Below are 17,412 nucleotides of genomic sequence, written 5' to 3' on the forward strand. Positions count from 1 at the left end.
GGTTAAGTTATTCTTAAAGAGCCTTATAATTCTGAAGTGCTATTATTGGATGATTTATAAAATGTTAATGATACTGATATTTTATTCTCTAAGATTGTTTGAGGTCATTTATTTTGCTTGAAAATGGGTACTTTCCCTCTTGATTTACCTGCAGGATCCAAGCACTCATTAAATATCCTCCCCCACCACAACCACCACCAATGAACACAGTACTTTTGTAAAATGCTCTTTTTAGAGAAACATTATAAAATGTGCTGTGACTAGGGGAGCAAAATGACTAATTTACAAATATATTTAAACCGGACAGAAAAGAACAAATAAGGCTTGTGGGATATATTCATCCCAATTGGCTATTTTTGAGTTTATTCACATGGGGCTCAAGTTAAATAAAGATTGAGTAGACCTCTGTTTGCAGTTGGAGTTTTGACCACCACTTTTTTTTCTCATGTGACTTCCAAGGGTTATTATATATTCAGATGAACAATTTTCTTAGCCATGCTATTGTTTCAAGTGGTTGCTGTTCTATTCAGGTAGCCTGTCACTTTAACAAATGTCTTCTTTCCTAAGTGTCCCTACCTGAATTATTCTATTTTCACCACAGGGACTAAAATGTTATCCAGTAGAGTTTTGTCCAAAGAGAATGGGATGGACGTGGTGCTACAATCAATCATTCATCTGCTAGGTGTCAGGAAAGGTTTAACGTAAATGAAGAAATAATCGACTTTTGGGAAAAGTGGCCTTATCTTGTCTCTGTACTGTACAAATACTCCAACATCTAGAGAAAGGGAGTTATTGATTTTAAAAATATGTGTAAAGAAAATTTGGGGTGTGTTATTTTTTATATTTTTTTTTATTTTTTTTTATATTTTTTTATATTTTTTTATATTTTTTTATATATATTTTTTATATTTTTATATTTTTATATTTTTTATATTTTATATTTTTTATATTTTTTATATTGTATTGCTTCCATCTATGATAAATATCATTAACTCTGAAACTTTTTTGCTAAGTCCCACATGACCCCTGTTTCTGAGGTCCCTTTCTGGTTTTTATCATAATTGTATTCCTTCTACGTGGCATTTGATTCACTCCCATCTTCTTTTTATTTTTTTAAGATTTTATTTATTTATTTGAGAGAGAGAGAGAGAGAGTGAGCACGAGCACGGGGAGGGGCAGAGGGAGAGGGAGGACCAGACTCCTCACTGAGCATGGAGCCCAACGCAGGGCTCTATCCCTGGACCCTGAGATCATGACCTGAGCCAAGTCAGATGCTTAACCAACTGAGCCACTCAGGTGCCCTTGCTGCTATTTTCTTGAAACTAATTTCTTTGATACCATACTTGCTTGATTTCTTCCTGGCTCTTATGTATCTACTTCACTGGATTTTCTTTTCCTGTGTTCCCCTTAATTTTTGGGTTTGCAGGTCACTGTTATCTTGACTCTTGTCATCTCTGTGTTCTCTCTGGTTAATTTTATATATGCCCATGGCTTCCACTAATGGCTATACATTGATGACTTCAACATCATGTCTCTAGCCCAGACTTTTCAACATTGCACACTGTACCATTTTTTTCAATTATCGATTGCACATATTCCAGTTTTACAGATGTTCAAATACAATGTTCCAGCCTGAACTCATTAAACTTACTATCTTTCCTCCAAAATCTGTTTCTCTTCCTGCCTTCATTATACTGGCTAATGCATATATTGGTTATGCTGGTTAATATACCATCTACTCAGTTACCTACATGAGAAACCTCAGAGATACTTCGTACTTGTTTCTTGGGCCTGACTTCACATCTGTTTGTCACTAAGTCCCATGGATTCTACCTCCACGGTCTCTCTCCCCTCTATGCTCACTGTTGTTCTGTTCATTGAGGACTGCATGGTCTCTCTCTTAACTTTTAAGATCAAGCCTGCAAGCCTTCACTCTAGTTCTTCTATGGACTATTTTCTACGCTGAGTCTAGAGGAAACTCTAAAAATGTAAATCTGATTAGATCAAACTTCTATATTTTTTTTTTTTTGTGACTCTCTAGTACTTATAGGAGGTCACAAAGTTTCAGTTTGACAGTCAAATCCAGCTAAAAGATAAATTTTTTAGCTCTCTGGTGTTTTTGGTATATTGAAATTGGGTGTCAACATTAAAACATTGAGAGATATCACAGAAACATCCAAATTTCAGATTTCTTCAAAAATTCCAGGATATCTAGCATTTTGGAAACAGCTGTAGCTGAGTAGTAATTTTGTACGCAGTGCAGCATATTATGTCTGGGTCCCACCATCACTTGCCATTTCACCCATTCTTGATGTTGGCCTATCTTCTGTGGAGTATCTGCATTTGTTCCTCTTGGGGCAGCTTTGAACTCTTTTTTTTTTTTTAAAATCTAGACCTTAAAGCCTGCCTTTCTTCCTCCCTCCCTCCCTCCCTCTCTCCATCTTCCTTCCTTCCTTCCTTCCTTCCTTCCTTCCTTCCTTCCTTCCTTCCTTCCTTCCTTCCTTCCTCCCTCCCTCCCTCCCTCTCTCCATCTTCCTTCTCTCCCACCCTCCCTTCCTCTTTCTTTCTTTCTCTCTATCTTTCTGTCTTTCTTTCTTACCAGCTTTTTAGGTGACACTTTTTAGTGCCTATAACTTACAAATGTATTTACACTAGGGAGAACAGAATAGCTGATGCTTATGGGATATATTCATCCCAATGATTGGCTGTATTTTAGCTTATTCATATGGGGCTCAAGTCAAGTAAAGGTTGAGTAGACCTCTGTTTACAGTTAGAATTTTGACCACCACTTTTTTTTTCATGTGACTTCCAAGAGGTATCATATATTCAGATGGATAATTTTTTTAGAAATGATATTACTTCAAGTGATAAATGTTTTTTTGGGTAGCCTGAATGACACATCTGTGTCCCCCTCATAACTCTTTTGTAAAATTATTTTATTTTATTGTAGTATGAACACTTAATCTGAGATTTATCCTCTTATCAAATTTATAAGTGTATAAATACTATATGCACTGTAGGTACAATGCTGTACAACAGATCTCTAAAGCTTCTTCATCTTGTTTAACTGAAATTTTATGCCATTTAATTAGTAACTCCCCATTTTCTCTCCCTCCAGTCCCTGGCAACCACTATACCACTCTTTGATTCTTGTGTTTGACTATTTTAGATAGCTTATATAAGTGGAAACATGTAGTATTTGTCTTTCTGTGACTGGTTGATCTCACTTAGCTTAGTGTCCTCAAGGTTCATCCATGTTGTCGCATAGGGCAGTATTTCCTTCTCTTTTAAGGCTGACTGATATTCCACTGTATGTATGTACGATATTTTCTTTGTCCATTCATCTGTTGATGGGCATTAGGTTGTTTCTGCATCTTGGCTATTGTGAATAGTGCAGCAACGAACATGGGAGTGCTAATACCTCTTCAGTCTTCCTGATTTCAGTTATTGTGAATCAATACCCAGAAATGGAATTGCTGAATCATATGGTAGTTCTATTTCCAGTTTTTTCAAGGAATTTCTGTCTTATTTCCCATAGTGGTTAGACTCTTTTTGCATTCCCACCAATAGTATGTAAGGGTTCCAATTTCTCCATATCCTCTCCAACCCTTGTTGTGTTTTGGGTTTTTTTGATAATAGCCATTTTGACAGATGTGAGTTGATATCTCATTTTTTGATTTACATTTCTCTGATGACCTGCGACATTGAGCAATTTTTCATATAGCCTATTTGTATGTCTCCTTTGGAGTAATGTTTATTCACATTCTTAGCACATCTTTAAATAAGGATATTAGGATTTTTTTTTTATTATTGAGCTTTTGGAGTTCCTTATATATTTTTGAGATTAATCCTTTTTCAGATATATGACTTGCAAATATTTTCTCCCATTCCACAGGTTCCCTTTTCACTCTCTTGATTATTTCCTTTGTTAATATCTAAGAAATCATTGCCAAGACAATGTCATGAAGCTTTTCCCCTGTGTTTTCTTTTTTGTGTGTGTTTGTGATTTCAGATCTTACATTTAAGTCTTCAGTCCATTTTGAGTTGATTTTGTGTATGGTATATAATAAAGGAAGGAGTGCACAATGGAAGCTTCAGAAGGAAGGAAGGGGACAGGAACACAATTATTAATTATTCTAATCAATTATTTTGCTTGTGGACATCCATTTTCCCAGCATCATTTGTTGAAGAGACTGTCCTTTCCCCATTGTGTATTCTTGACACGCTTGTCAAAGATCGGTTGACCATGTGTGTATGGATTTATTCTAGGCTTTCTGTTCTGTTCCATTGGTCGATATGTCTATCTTTTTGTCAGTATCATACTGTTTTGATTACTGCAGCTATATATATATTCACACACACACACACACACACACACACACACATATATGTAAACCAAGAAGTGTGATGTCTCCACTTTAATTCTTTCTCAAGATTGATTTGGTTATTTGTGGTCCTTTATAATTCCACATGAATTGTAGGATTGTTTTACTCTGTTTCTCTAAAAAGTGCCATTAGGATTTTTCTTGGGTGAACCGGGGCAATTTTATTACTTCATCCCTGAACCTCAGTTTCCTTATCAGTAAGATGGGTATAATAATACCGTCTATTTCATAACTATTAAAATTAAATACATTAATGCAAGGGAAACACATTAGTATGTACCTGGCACATACTAAGTACTCAACAAATTTAGCTATATATGTATGCTGATATCTTCAAACAGGGATGGAATGCTTAACACAGCAAATAGTAGGTGTTAGCCACTCCCGTGTTCTCTGGCTTCTCACACATGAGCTTCCCTGACCGCAGTACTTTCAAGCACATGGGCATAGTTTTCCTTAATCTCTGCAGAGGTTTGATTCAAGACAACTATCAGATGGCTTTCATCTGCATAACTGAATAATAAAAGCAATTTTGGCTGTTTTGAAGGACAAGACAGTAGAGTCTAATCTTCAAACTTGATAGATTTGGAAGCACTCCTGTCAATATAAAAGATTTTGGGGGCACCTGGGTGGCTCAGTCGGTTAAGCATCTGCCTTCGGCTCAGGTCATGATCCCAGGGTCCTGGGATTGAGTCCTGCCTCGGGCTCCCTGCTCAGCGGGGAGTCTGACTCTCCCTCCACTCCTCTCCCTGCTCATGATCTCTCTCACACTCTCTCAAATAAGTAAATAAATAATTAAAAAAAAATATATATATATATATATAAAAAAGATTTTGTCTGGGGTGGTGGAGAAGCCAAGGTCAGCACCCTGGTTGTACTGTCAGCTCGTGGCCCGGTCATAGTCCAGCTGCAGGTTCGGCTGCAGGGAGGCAGCCGCCTTCTTGTTGAGAGCCATGTTGGGCCTTCCAATCCTGTTAGGGGGGCGGCTGACTGAGGGGGACATTTTTAAAGCCATCCATGTTTGAGAAATGTCAGTTTCTGTTTCGTGTTTTCAAACCTAGCCGTATTCCACTGGCCGAACTGTGTTCCTGTCCCCTTCCTTCCTTCTGAAGCTTCCATTGTGCATGCCTCACTATCAGTCTCTTCTTGCAAGGCCTTTCGCCTCACCTGGTCTCTGCTCACGTGTGTGTGGCCTTTCTTTTCCAGCACCACCTCTAAGTCTGTGTCGGGCTCCTCTTCCCAGGGTTCTCCTGCTACTCTGCTCTCTTTCCTCTTCTTCTTTTTATTCCTCTTCAGAGCCAGCTTTTCAGTGCCTGGCTGCTCTGCCTTTTCTTTGGACTTCGTTTTCTTCTTTGCCTGGGACTTGGGGTTATGTCCTATTGGGATGTATTCTGAAGCCTCAACTTTGACTGGCTTCTTACTTCCTTTCCTAGGGCTGCTCTCCATGGACTTGGAAAGTCCAAGGTGCCCTAGGGAGGTGTCTCCCCTCTGGTGGATTTTCTTTTTCTTCTTCATCTTCACATTGTATTCCCTAGGGCTCCCTTGCTTCCATTTCTGCCCTGAGACTATCTGCTCCTCGCCATCCTTTCCCACTGAGCAAGCATACAGAGCATCCCCAGACTCACAGAACCAAGGGTCCCTGGCTACAGAAGGCTGCAGCCTCCTGGGCCTTTTTCTCCTTCTTGCCAACTTTGGACACTCTCTCGCCCTGCCTGGGGTCCAGGGAGGTCTTCACACTCGAACCAGGGGACATGGTCAGAGGCCATAAAGATTTACTCTTCTTTTTCTTTTCCCTACCTTGGAACTCAAATGAACCAAGAGGCTGCTTCCTGGGGCTGGGCAACTTCTCTCTCCATCTAGCACATAATGTGGTTTCAGGTTCTAGGTGCTGCTCACAGAGGGTGCTGTGGCCCTTCTTTTTCTTCACTAGAGGCATCTAGATGCCTGCCCTAGGACCATACTCTTTGAGGGAGATGTGGCTCTTGTGGGACAGACCTCTGTGAAATAATTGTCACTGTTTAAAACTGAGTATTGAGTCTCTGGTTCTTTGATCACCTTTTTTTTTCTCTGGGACCCCAAGGCCCAGGTCTCCTTTGTGGGTTTTGGTGATCATTCCTGTAGGCCAATCTTTCCCGCCTACATGTGAAAGCCACCTTAGGATTTTAATAGGAATTGTGTTAGATCTGTAGATGACTTAGGGTAGTAGGGACATTTAAAATATATTAATTCTTGGGGTCCCTGGGTGGCTCAGTCAGTTAAGTGTCCAGCTCTTGATTTTGGCTCAGGTCGCATGAGCTCAGGGTTGAGACTGAGCTCTGCATCGGGCTCTGTGCTGGGTGTGGAGCCTACTTAAGATTCTCTCTATTCCTCTCCCTCTGTCCCTTCCTGCTGCCCCCACCCGTCACAACAGGCTCGAAGGTGCCCTCTCTCTCTCAAAAGAAAAAAAAAAATCAATTCTTTCAATATGTGAACATGGGATGTCTCTCCATTTGTTTGTGTCTTCTTTAATTTCTTTGATCAATGTTTTGTAGTTTTCAGCATGCAAGGATTTTATTATTTTTGGTGCTATTATAAATGGGATTGTTTTCCTAATTTCCTCTTCAGGTAGTTTGTTAGTGGATAGAAATACAACTGATTTTTGTGTGTTGATTTTGTATCCTGCCCCTTTACTGAATTTATTTATTAATTCTAACAGGTTTTTTTCATGGAGCTTTTAGCGTTTTCTATATATAACATCATGTTTTCTGCAAACAGAGACAATTTTACTTATTCCTTTCCAATTTGGATTGCTTTGATTTCTTTTTCTTAACCTAACTACTCTGGCTAGGACTTCTAGTACTATGTTGAATAGAAGTGGTGAGAGTAGACACCCTTGCCTTGTTTCTAATCTTAGAGGAAAAACTTGTGAGCTGTTCAGCCTTGAACTCTTGATTATTGTTGTCAGGGCCTCTTAGGATGATCCCCTCCCTTCTGTTTCTCCTGACAGTTCTTCCTGTTTCACATTTTGCCCAGACATGTCAAAGTACCCCAGTCTGTGGTGTCGTGCAGCATGTTTTAGGCTTTAATTATGGTACATAATCTATTTCTTTGTTTTGCAATGGTTATTCTTTCTTCTTTTCCATTTGATAAACTACTCATCATGTAAGCCCCAGGTTACACACCACCTTTGTAAAACCATTTTTGACCTGATTAAACCAGGCTAATTCCTTCCTTTCTTGCACTGTATTAATATGAACCTCCCTTTTATAGTACAAGTTTATGCTTATTACAGTTATTTGTCTTTATGCCTGCCTCAATGAGGAGTTCACAGTCCAGGAATCTGCTTTATTAATAATATAATACCTGGCATGTAGTGCTGTTAAAAAATGCTAAATAAATGCAGAAATGAATGGACTAATCGGTGAATGGTGCAGAATTCCATGCCTGTAGTCTTATTTAGATTTGTTATCTTCTTTGGTCTGAGCATGAGATTCTCAGTAAAACTTTGTGGCTTTATTAATCGATTTTTTTTTTCCCTAAAAACTAGTAGCAATCCTTATTTTATGTCACTGTGACATATTCAGGTTTATAATTAATTCAAACATTTCTGGTCTTCTATGGTAAACTGTTTTAAGAACTTTACATCTTCCTATTCTCTCTTAAAACAAATTCTAGATTAGGGTTCTTAAAAGTCACACACACAAAAAAAGAGAAAATGAAAGAAGTAATAAATATTACTTCTAAAATTCTTTTCTTTCCTGATCAATATTTTAACATACTTTCTTTTTTAAGAGTATTATATTAATAGTCACATTTTTCAAAAACTCCATGATTTAGTTACTAATTGAAACGAAAAACTTTTTTTTTTTCGGCTAGCTATTCTTCTTTTCCCCAGAAATCTAGAATTTTTACACCAAAAATTTACTTTTAAATTGAATAGTAAGATTTTTTTTGGTTGGGGATTAGTAGCATCTTGTTTTCCAAAATAATGTCTTAAGTAAAATGTAGCTTTCTTAAAAAGGTATTGCATAAGTTTAGAGTAGTGTTGAGCATAGTTTGTATGTGGGAATCTTTAAAGTAGATACTGACTTCAGTTTCTAAGATCTTAGGTCTTCCAACTTCTACAATTGTATATCCTCATTGCTATTTTACAGATAAACATAATGTGATTAGCCAGCATTCAAGTTAAGTAGCAAAATAAAATATATACTGTTCAAGTGTCCTAGAATCCTTACTTTTTTTTTTTTTTAATCTAGTATAATTTTTTTTTTTTTACCTGTCTTGGATAAATCAGGGATTAGTATCTGCAGTTATATCTGTGGCCTCCAGTTCAATAATCCTTACCAAAAAAAGCCAAAAAGAAAACAAAAAAAACAACCCACCACAACCTTCCATAAATCAAATGGAATTGAATGGTTAATCAATGTGATAAATGTGGGATATTAGAAGGATGCCTGCATATGATTTTTACATGTGTTAAATTCCTATGAACATGGGGCGCCTGGGTGGCTCAGTTGGTTAAGCGACTGCCTTCGGCTCAGGTCATGATCCTGGAGTCCCGGGATCGAGTCCCACATTGGGCTCCCTGCTCGGCAGGGAGTCTGCTTCTCCCTCTCCCACTCCCCGTTTGTGTTCCCTCTCTCACTGTGTCTTTCTCTGTCAAATAAATAAATAAAATCTTAAAAAAAAAAAAAATTCCTATGAACATGACCGGTGACCTATTGTCATCAGGTCATGTATTTTTAGTTATTTTTCTAAAAGTGAGACTAGACTTGTTGTATATATCTGTCTTCATTTTCTTCCCAACTCCTGCTTGTGATCAATAGCATGATCTTGTTTTATTAACATTGGCTCTAGTCCCTGAATCAAATGTTTACAACTTGCTCAGGAATAGGGAGATCTTGACCTTTTCAAGAAAGTATAAACTCTAATTTAAGTATATGTGCTTTTTTATTGGTAGCTTAGAATTAAACCTACTCCTTTTTGTTTCTTTTAACACAACTAACTTGACTTCTTTCCCATTATTCTATTTCTAGTGTTGGTATCCTGCAAGCAACTAATTTTCATGTTGTTACATCTTGGTTCCTTAGGAACAAACAAAACAGAGTTTTTATGGAAGTTTGAAGTATGCTTTTAATTTAAATTGCCCCGGCTTTCTCTCATTCCTGAAAGAAAGCAAACAGATTTTCGTGCTTCCTCTTGTTTTTCCTAAGAAGTTAGAGGATTCCCATTTGATAAGGTGCTAATATTTTAATTAGTGAAACCTATAATTAAAATTTTTGATATTGATCAAATGTTTTCTTTAAATAAATTTTCCGAGGTTTCTTCCACTAACAGAATAGTAGGTTGGAGAGAGACTTGAAGAGGACGGTCCTTTTATATATATTAATGTTTAAGTCTTCTGGCCTGTGTGGTAGAAATAATCTTTTATCACTTAATTGCTTGGTTTTGAAAGTTTTATTTCTTGTTGTTATCCATGTGAAATAGTGCATTTATATTGTTATGGATTTGGCCTGCAGTTACCATTTCTTCTTTTACCCATGCACATAAATCTGATGTGCTAGATCTGCAGACATTATGAATGGTAACATTAACTGGATTACTTATCCCTTCTTACAGGGGCCACGGTGTGATTGTACCCTCTGGCACACTATTCAGCAGTCTGTCCAAGCCACTTCACTCAGTTGAGTCAGACATGGGGATTCCTGCTTTTTTCCTTTGGGAAACTTCTCCATGGTCCAGAAGTTCTCACTTTTTTGGGATTTTTCTTAATCTCATGCCTAAAATTTCCCCATTATTTAAAGTATCCTGCAAAGTATTCATTAGCAATTGCCAAAAAGTCCTAAAATATAACCTGAAGTTCTTTGTTGCATTATTGGAAACCTTTTCCCCAGCAGATACTGGAGATTGTGGTACTGATAGTGATAAAGATGATCATCATTTATGCAGGGAAAATTCTCCCTTCCACCTCTGTTGCCCATCTCAGTTCCCCATTCCACTCTCCCCCAAATCCCTAACCTAGGTAGCTGCTGTTATTAATTCCTTGTATATCTTTTCAGCTTTTCTTTATGTATATACAAGCAAATACAAAGGTACATTCTTCTCCCTCCACCGTTTAAATAACAAGATGGCATACCATACAAAAGACAACATAAACTGTACAAACTATTCTGCACCTTGCTTTCTTCACTTATCAATTGATCTTGGAGAGCAATATGTAAAAAAGTCATTCATTCTTTTTTTTAATACCTGAATAGTGTTCCGATGTATGAAGTACCAAATTTATTTAACCAATCCTGTTGGTAGATGGTTTTTGGTATTGCATGTGGTGCTACAGTGAATGACATTGAACTTTGTCATTTTTCATGTGGACAAAGAAAAAAATAGAACTACTTATTCAAAGCGTGTGTGCATTTGCAATATTGATAATCCTTTCACACTTTCCTTATGGGGGATATCCCTGTTGACACTCCCCATGGCAGTGCATGAGAGGACAGTTACTCACAAAATGAATGTTCACTTACAACATGAAGTATCAGACTTCTGGATATTGGTCAAATCGATAGGAATAAAGGGGTAGCTTAATGTAGTTTTCATTAAACTTTTCTCATGAGTAAGATGGAATGTTTTCAAGGACTGTTTTTACCCTTTGCCCGTTTTTTTGGGGTAGAGGGGACTGGTGATTGTTGCTCTTTTTCATATTAACGTCTAAGAATTCTTTATACAAGCATGCTTCATTTTATGGTGCTTCACAGATATTGTGTTTTTTACAAATTGAAAGTTTGTGGCAACTCTGTGTTGAGCAACTCTGTTGACGCCATTTTTCCCACAGCATTTGCTCGCTTTGTGTCTCTGTGTCACATTTTGGTAATTCTCAGTACTAACTGAATATTTCAATCCATTCATTATTATTATATTTTTATGATGATCTGTGATCAGATTATGACTCGTTGAAAGCTCAGATATGGTTAACATTTTTTAGCAATATTTTTGAATTAAGGTATACACACTTTTTCTAGACACAATGCTACTACACACTTAATAGACTACAGTACAGTGTAAACAACTTTTATATACACTGGGAAACCAAGAAATTAATTTGAATCACTTTATATTGCAACATTTGCTTTATTGTCGTGGTCTGGAACCAAACCCACAATGTCTACAAGGTATTGCCTGGTATGTCTTGAAGATTAACCCTTGTTCAAAATAGAATTTGTACTTTTTTTTCAGTTTATAGTTTGTCTTTAGACTTTGTTAAATCGAACACTAAATTTATTCTATCTTTGTTCTGTATTTTGCCATTCAAAAATATTTGTCTTTTGTATGGTCAAAATCTTTTATGGTTCTGTATTTAGAATCATAGTTAGAAAGGCTTTCTCACCTCAGGATTATAAATGAATTAAGGTAAAATTATTCTTGGTTGTTTTATATTTTATGTTTTTACCTTAAATGGGAGCCTTTCTTCCATTACATCTTCTAATTCACTGTCATTTGTATATATGAATTGTTTTCTGTATTTTAATATTTCAACTTGCTCTCTTATTATATTCACTTACTGTTTGCAATTTCAGCTGAGTCTCTTGAATTTTTGAGATATACATCATTTGTAAGTAGTGATGGTGTTTTCTTTAATTTTATACTTCTAATTGTATTTGCTAGTATTTCCAGTAAAATGTTAAGTAATAGTAGTATTAGTACTCACTTTGTTTTTTTCTTTTTTTGAAAAACAGCTCTATTGAGGTATACTTGACGTGTATGTGACTGTATATATAGTGTGCTTATTCTTTGTTCCTTTGGTCCTTATTTCTTGCCTTCTTTTGAATAAATCACATAGTTTCTAATATTATGTTCTATCTCCTGTAGTAAATTTTTAAGTATACCTCTGTATTATTTTTTAGTGATTCCTGTAAGAGAGTACAGTGTGTATCTTGAAGTTACTACAGTCTGCTTTCAAACAATATCATTTTACTTCATGGACAATGTTAAGAACTTCCATAGTAGAATTCCATCCCACCCTTTTTACCCTTGTTGTTTTACATTTTACTCCTACATATGCTGTGAGCCTCATGACATATACTTAGAAAAAGTGTTTTATATCCACCCAGATATTTACTTATTGGAGCTCTTTTTTTCCTTTATGCAGTTCATAATTTCCATTTGGTGTCTTATCTCTTCAGTCTGAAGAACTCATTTTAGCATACCCAGTTAGTTCCACTGGAGATGAATTCTTTCCGCTTTTATCTATCTGGGGAAAAAAAGCGTCTTTATTTCACCATCAGCTTTAAATAATATTTTCACTGGACATTGACTCTTGGTTTGACAAGTTTGTTTATTTTCCTACCTTTCTACACTTCAAAGGTATAATTTTATTATCCTCTGGCCTCCATTGTTGCTGGTGAGAAGTCATCCATCATTTATGTCATTTTTACTCTCTATATGTGATGAATGTTCTCTTATCCTGTGGCTGCTTTTAAGATTTGTTATGGGGGCGCCTGGGTGGCTCAGTCGTTAAGCGTCTGCCTTCGGCTCAGGTCATGGTCCCAGGGTCCTGGGATCGAGCCTCACATCAGGCTCCCTGCTCGGTGGGAAGCCTGCTTCTCCCTCTCCCACTCCCCCTGCTTGTGTTCCCCCTCTCGCTGTGTCTCTCTCTGTCAAATAAATAAAATCTTTTAAAAAAAAAAAAAGAAGATTTGTTATGTATCTTTGTGTTTCAGTGGGAGGTTTAATTATGTTGTACCTAGGTGTGGCTTCTTTGCAGCAGGTGTGAACATGCTGGTGATTCATTGAGTTTGTTGGACCTATGGGGTGATCTCTTTCATCACTTTGATAAAGTTTTCAGTCATTATTTATTTAAATATTTCTTCTGCCCCATTTTCTCTATTTTCTTTTTTTGACTCCAATTACAAATATGTTAGGTCATTTAATATTATTCTGCAGTTCTTGTGCACTTTGCTTTGCTTTTTTCACTTTTTTTGTATCTTTGTTTTTTGGTTTGTGTACTTTTCATTGATCTCCTTTTAAGTTTATGGGTCCTTTTCTTTGCCCTTTCTAGTATGCTCTTAAGTAATTTTTAACAGTATCATTTTAATTACATTTTGATAACCATATTTTTTGTGCTATCATTTCTATATATTTGGTTTATTTTTATAGTCTCTCTTTCTCTACTGAAATTCCCCATCTCTTCGATGTGTACTGTCCATCTTTTCTACCATATCCCTTAGTATTTTTACCATAGTTATTTTAAAGTCCCTGTGTGATAATTCCAATACAAGGATCATCTCTGAGTGTGTGATCATGGGTCACATTTTCTTGCTTTTTCATGTGTCTTGTAATTTTTTATTGTGTGCTGGATATTTTACATAAAAGAGCAATAGGGAGCAAAGTAAGTAAAATTTTATCAAAAAATAAAACACAAAACAAAACCCTCCCTTTTCTATCAGGCTTCTATGGTGGAGTGGCTAAGTCAATCTAACCTATAATTGGACTGTGTGTGGGCTCTTTTTTGCAGTTTCAGTTTAATTCACATTTTGAGGATGTGGTTAGCTTTTCCTTTCAGCAGGGCTTGAGCTTTGAGCACTGGTGAATTTCCAGAGATCTCATTCTGCTTTTCAGCCAAGCCAACATCTTTTTGGTTTGTGGGATCTCTTTCTCTGCTTTATAGCCCCACTGCTAACTTTTTAAGTCTCTGGGGCATTGTCTTTGCTCTCCAGTCCTGATCTTGACTGTCTATACCTTTGGAGATTTCTCTCTGCTCCACTTAAACTAAGTGGAAGTTAGTGAGGTTATACTCTTTGAAGACCCAGAATTCCTTAGAGCATTTTCTCTCAGCTCTCCTGTTCCCCTCTCCTACTCTAACCTTTGGTGGCTAAAATGCTGGAATGCCTCAGATAGGTTTCTATGAGCTCTCTTGCTCCATCCCTAGCCTGCAATATCCAAGATCTCAGAGTACTTAACATGGACTTCTCTTAGCTCTGCTGCCTTGCATCCCACCTTCAGAGGGTCAACTATCTTAGATTTAGGGAGGTCTTGCATAGCCCAGGGTAACATCTCTCTCAGCAGTTATACCATGTCCTGAGCACTCAGTGATGACTCATAGAAAAGCATTGGTTAATGAACCTTATACCTCACTCTGTGGCTCAGGTTCTTTGAAATCCTAATATGTTGTGCCAGCACTGATGCAGACCCAAAAGTTTGTTAAAAGTTTGGCCGGTTTCTTCTTACCTGTATCTGTGTAGGCTTATTCTACTCCTTCAGGAAGGGGAACAACCATGGGTCTCTTCTTTATTATGAAATGCTCATGGATTTTCTGGAATGTTTCACTTGAGTGTCTTTGTGCCATCAGCTCTCTGTTAGGTTTTAAAAATGATGATTTTGTCGCTTCTCCAGCTTGCTTTGTTTGTTAAGGTGAAGGCAATTGTCTCTTATAACCTTCTATATTCTTTAAGGAACTGAAGTCCCATATTATTCTTTAATTACCACTGCCTCTTCTGCTTCTTTGAACAAACTATGTCTAGGAAGGCTTCTGCCAGTGGCCACTTAGCCTGTCCCCACTTCCATTGTTTCAAACAAAGCATATAGACTTTATGCTTCAGAATGAGTCTTCCACCTTTAGGAAGTATATTTTGGCTGGTGCCTGTTGAGCTTAGCTATTATTGAGACCTCTTAACCTTCATGCATTTTGTCACCCTCTACCAAGTGGCTCTGCATGATCTCATCTGCTATTGGACGGCTCTTCACATATTTTGAGATCTATGAATAATATCTGGTTTCTAGTTTTGCCAAGCATAGAGAATTCAGAATATATTTGTTCTTGTTTTTCACCCACCCACCCCAGAAGGAAAGGAGAGGGAAAATGATGACTTAGAGGGAACCTGTTAACTTCTGCAGCGGTGTTCTTATTGTAAGTCCCATGTAATCATTACAACAAGGCATATTTATTTTTCTTATGCAGATGTACAGACAGAGACTCAGAAAGGTTAGACACCCTCTCTGCAGTCACACAGATAATAAATAGCAACACTGGGATTTAAACCATGGTTAGTTTAACTCATACTGTTAAATAATGTGCTGATAATGAAGTGCATTATCTTTGAAGCTTCTGTCTTGTATTACTGCCTGACTTCTTTTTAGAGCTTGGGTAACATAGACAGGTATTTTCTCTTCTAGAGACAGAGCAAAAGAGTGAATTGGAACATAAACACTCAGAAACCATTAAGGCTCAAAGCAGAGGAACGTAAGTTCAGATATAAGCAAAAAGAGTCAAAAGAAAAAAAGGCCAAAAATAAGAGACAAAATCGAGTCCCAAGAGCCAGAAGGAACTGGATTGGAATGGCAATCAGGTCTTTTTTTTTTTTTGCAATCAGGGCTTTATATCAGGAGTTCAGATGACAGCTGGGAGCAGAACTGACATGGCCATGTTGGGCCATAGGTGTGTGAGGTCATCTTAAAGAGCTGAGGCAGCAAACCCAGAGTTTGAGACACTGGAGAAAGAAACTTGCTGGCATTCTCAATAATAATAATTATTATTATCACAGCAGTAATTTTTCTTTAATTCCTAGTACATGCTCAACACTATACTAACTGTTCCATAAACTTTATCTCGATTAGACCTGAGGTACATAGGGATTCAAAAACTTGCTTAGTAATCACAACTAGAAAAGGACAAAGCTGGGATTTGAATCTAGGTTCATCAGATGCCCAAATTGGAGGTCTCTCTGATTTATCATATTGTGTCTTCAAAGGACCAGAAAATAAGAGTAATAACTCAAATAAAAATTAATGTGTGTAAAGAATATTAAATGTATTCAGAGCAGAAATAAGGAAGAAAAGAAAAAAGAGTGACCTTCTCAGCTTTACATATCATGAATAAGATTGGGTACACATTGGTTCATGTTAGATTTTGGAAGAATCTACTAATGTCCACCTCTGGGTGCAATTAGGGCTACCATTCCTAAAAATAACATAGAAAATACTGGAGTAGGCCCCTCAGATAATAAACAGTTGGAAAATTAGGCAGATAAAGAAAGGTCCTGGGATCATTTTCTGTGATGGAAAGTTGTGGAGTTTTTAAGTGTCTTCAAGTCTGTGAAGAACTGTTATGCCAAGTATGGTCAGTAGGTGTTGTTGGTCTGTACTGTATGCATAACTATAGTACCATACATTTGAGTTTAATTTAGGGAACTAGTTCCTGACAGTGGCCAGTGACTGTTGGTAAACCTCATTTGTGAAAATTGAGGCACCTCCTTCCATAGGTCTTTATAAGATACATTTAGTGTAGGATGATATAAGGGAGCAAGGCAGACTGGAGGACCTCTCAAGGTCCCTTCTAGCCCTAAGGTTCTATTATGATTGCATATTTATAGAGCACCAAAATTGGCTGTGTTCTTTTCAGGGAATAGAATTGCATTCAGTCCCTGTCCAGGACCATCACACTCAAAATTAGACAGATCAGCAATACCTTGGTTGCCAAATCAAGTCAAAGTGTAGCAGGCACATGTCTATCTGAAAATGTGTGTTCTCTTCAAGAACATTAGAGAATGACCTAAGAGCATGGTAGAAGATCTGTAGTTAGTGCAAACACTCCAATGAGATTTGTATTAGGATCCTCTAGGCATTTTTGTTAAAAGAAATAATAATGATAAATCATTTCTTATTATCTATTAAGCAACCTAATTTAGAATTAGTGTCCTCAAAAGTTCTAATCCTGAATGAAATGAAGGAATTGGAAAAGAATTGGACTTTACTGCCAAACTGTTTTAACTCTTATTATTAACCTGAAAGCTTTGAACTTCTCTGACCATGGATGATTTATTTTTTTTAAGATTTTATTTATTCATTTGAGAGAGAGGGAGAGAGAGAGCATGAACTGGGGGTGGAGGGACAGAAGGAGAGGGATAAGCAGACTCCCTCCTGAGCAGGGAGCCTGACATGGGGCTCCATCCCAGGGCCCCAGGATCATGACCTGAGCCGAAGGCAGATGCTTAACTGCCTAACTGACTGAGCCACCCAGGTGCCCCAACCATGGATGATTTAGACTGAGTCCATT

General features: G+C 37.3%; 1 protein-coding gene and 1 pseudogene across 14 annotated transcripts in view; one reads left to right on the forward strand and one right to left on the reverse strand.

Annotated features, from left to right (window-relative positions):
• VTI1A (vesicle transport through interaction with t-SNAREs 1A) overlaps positions 1 to 17,412 on the forward strand; it is a 358,252-nt gene that overhangs the window by 47,966 nt on the left and 292,874 nt on the right. The window lies entirely within an intron of this gene.
• Positions 672 to 6,498, reverse strand: LOC135364671 (lysine-rich nucleolar protein 1-like; annotated as a pseudogene).

Source organism: Mirounga angustirostris, unplaced genomic scaffold, assembly GCF_029215605.1.
Source record: "Mirounga angustirostris isolate CCGP_5_RB_7025 unplaced genomic scaffold, mMirAng1.0.hap1 SCAF_6, whole genome shotgun sequence".
In the NCBI taxonomy this organism is placed as follows: domain Eukaryota; kingdom Metazoa; phylum Chordata; class Mammalia; order Carnivora; family Phocidae; genus Mirounga; species Mirounga angustirostris.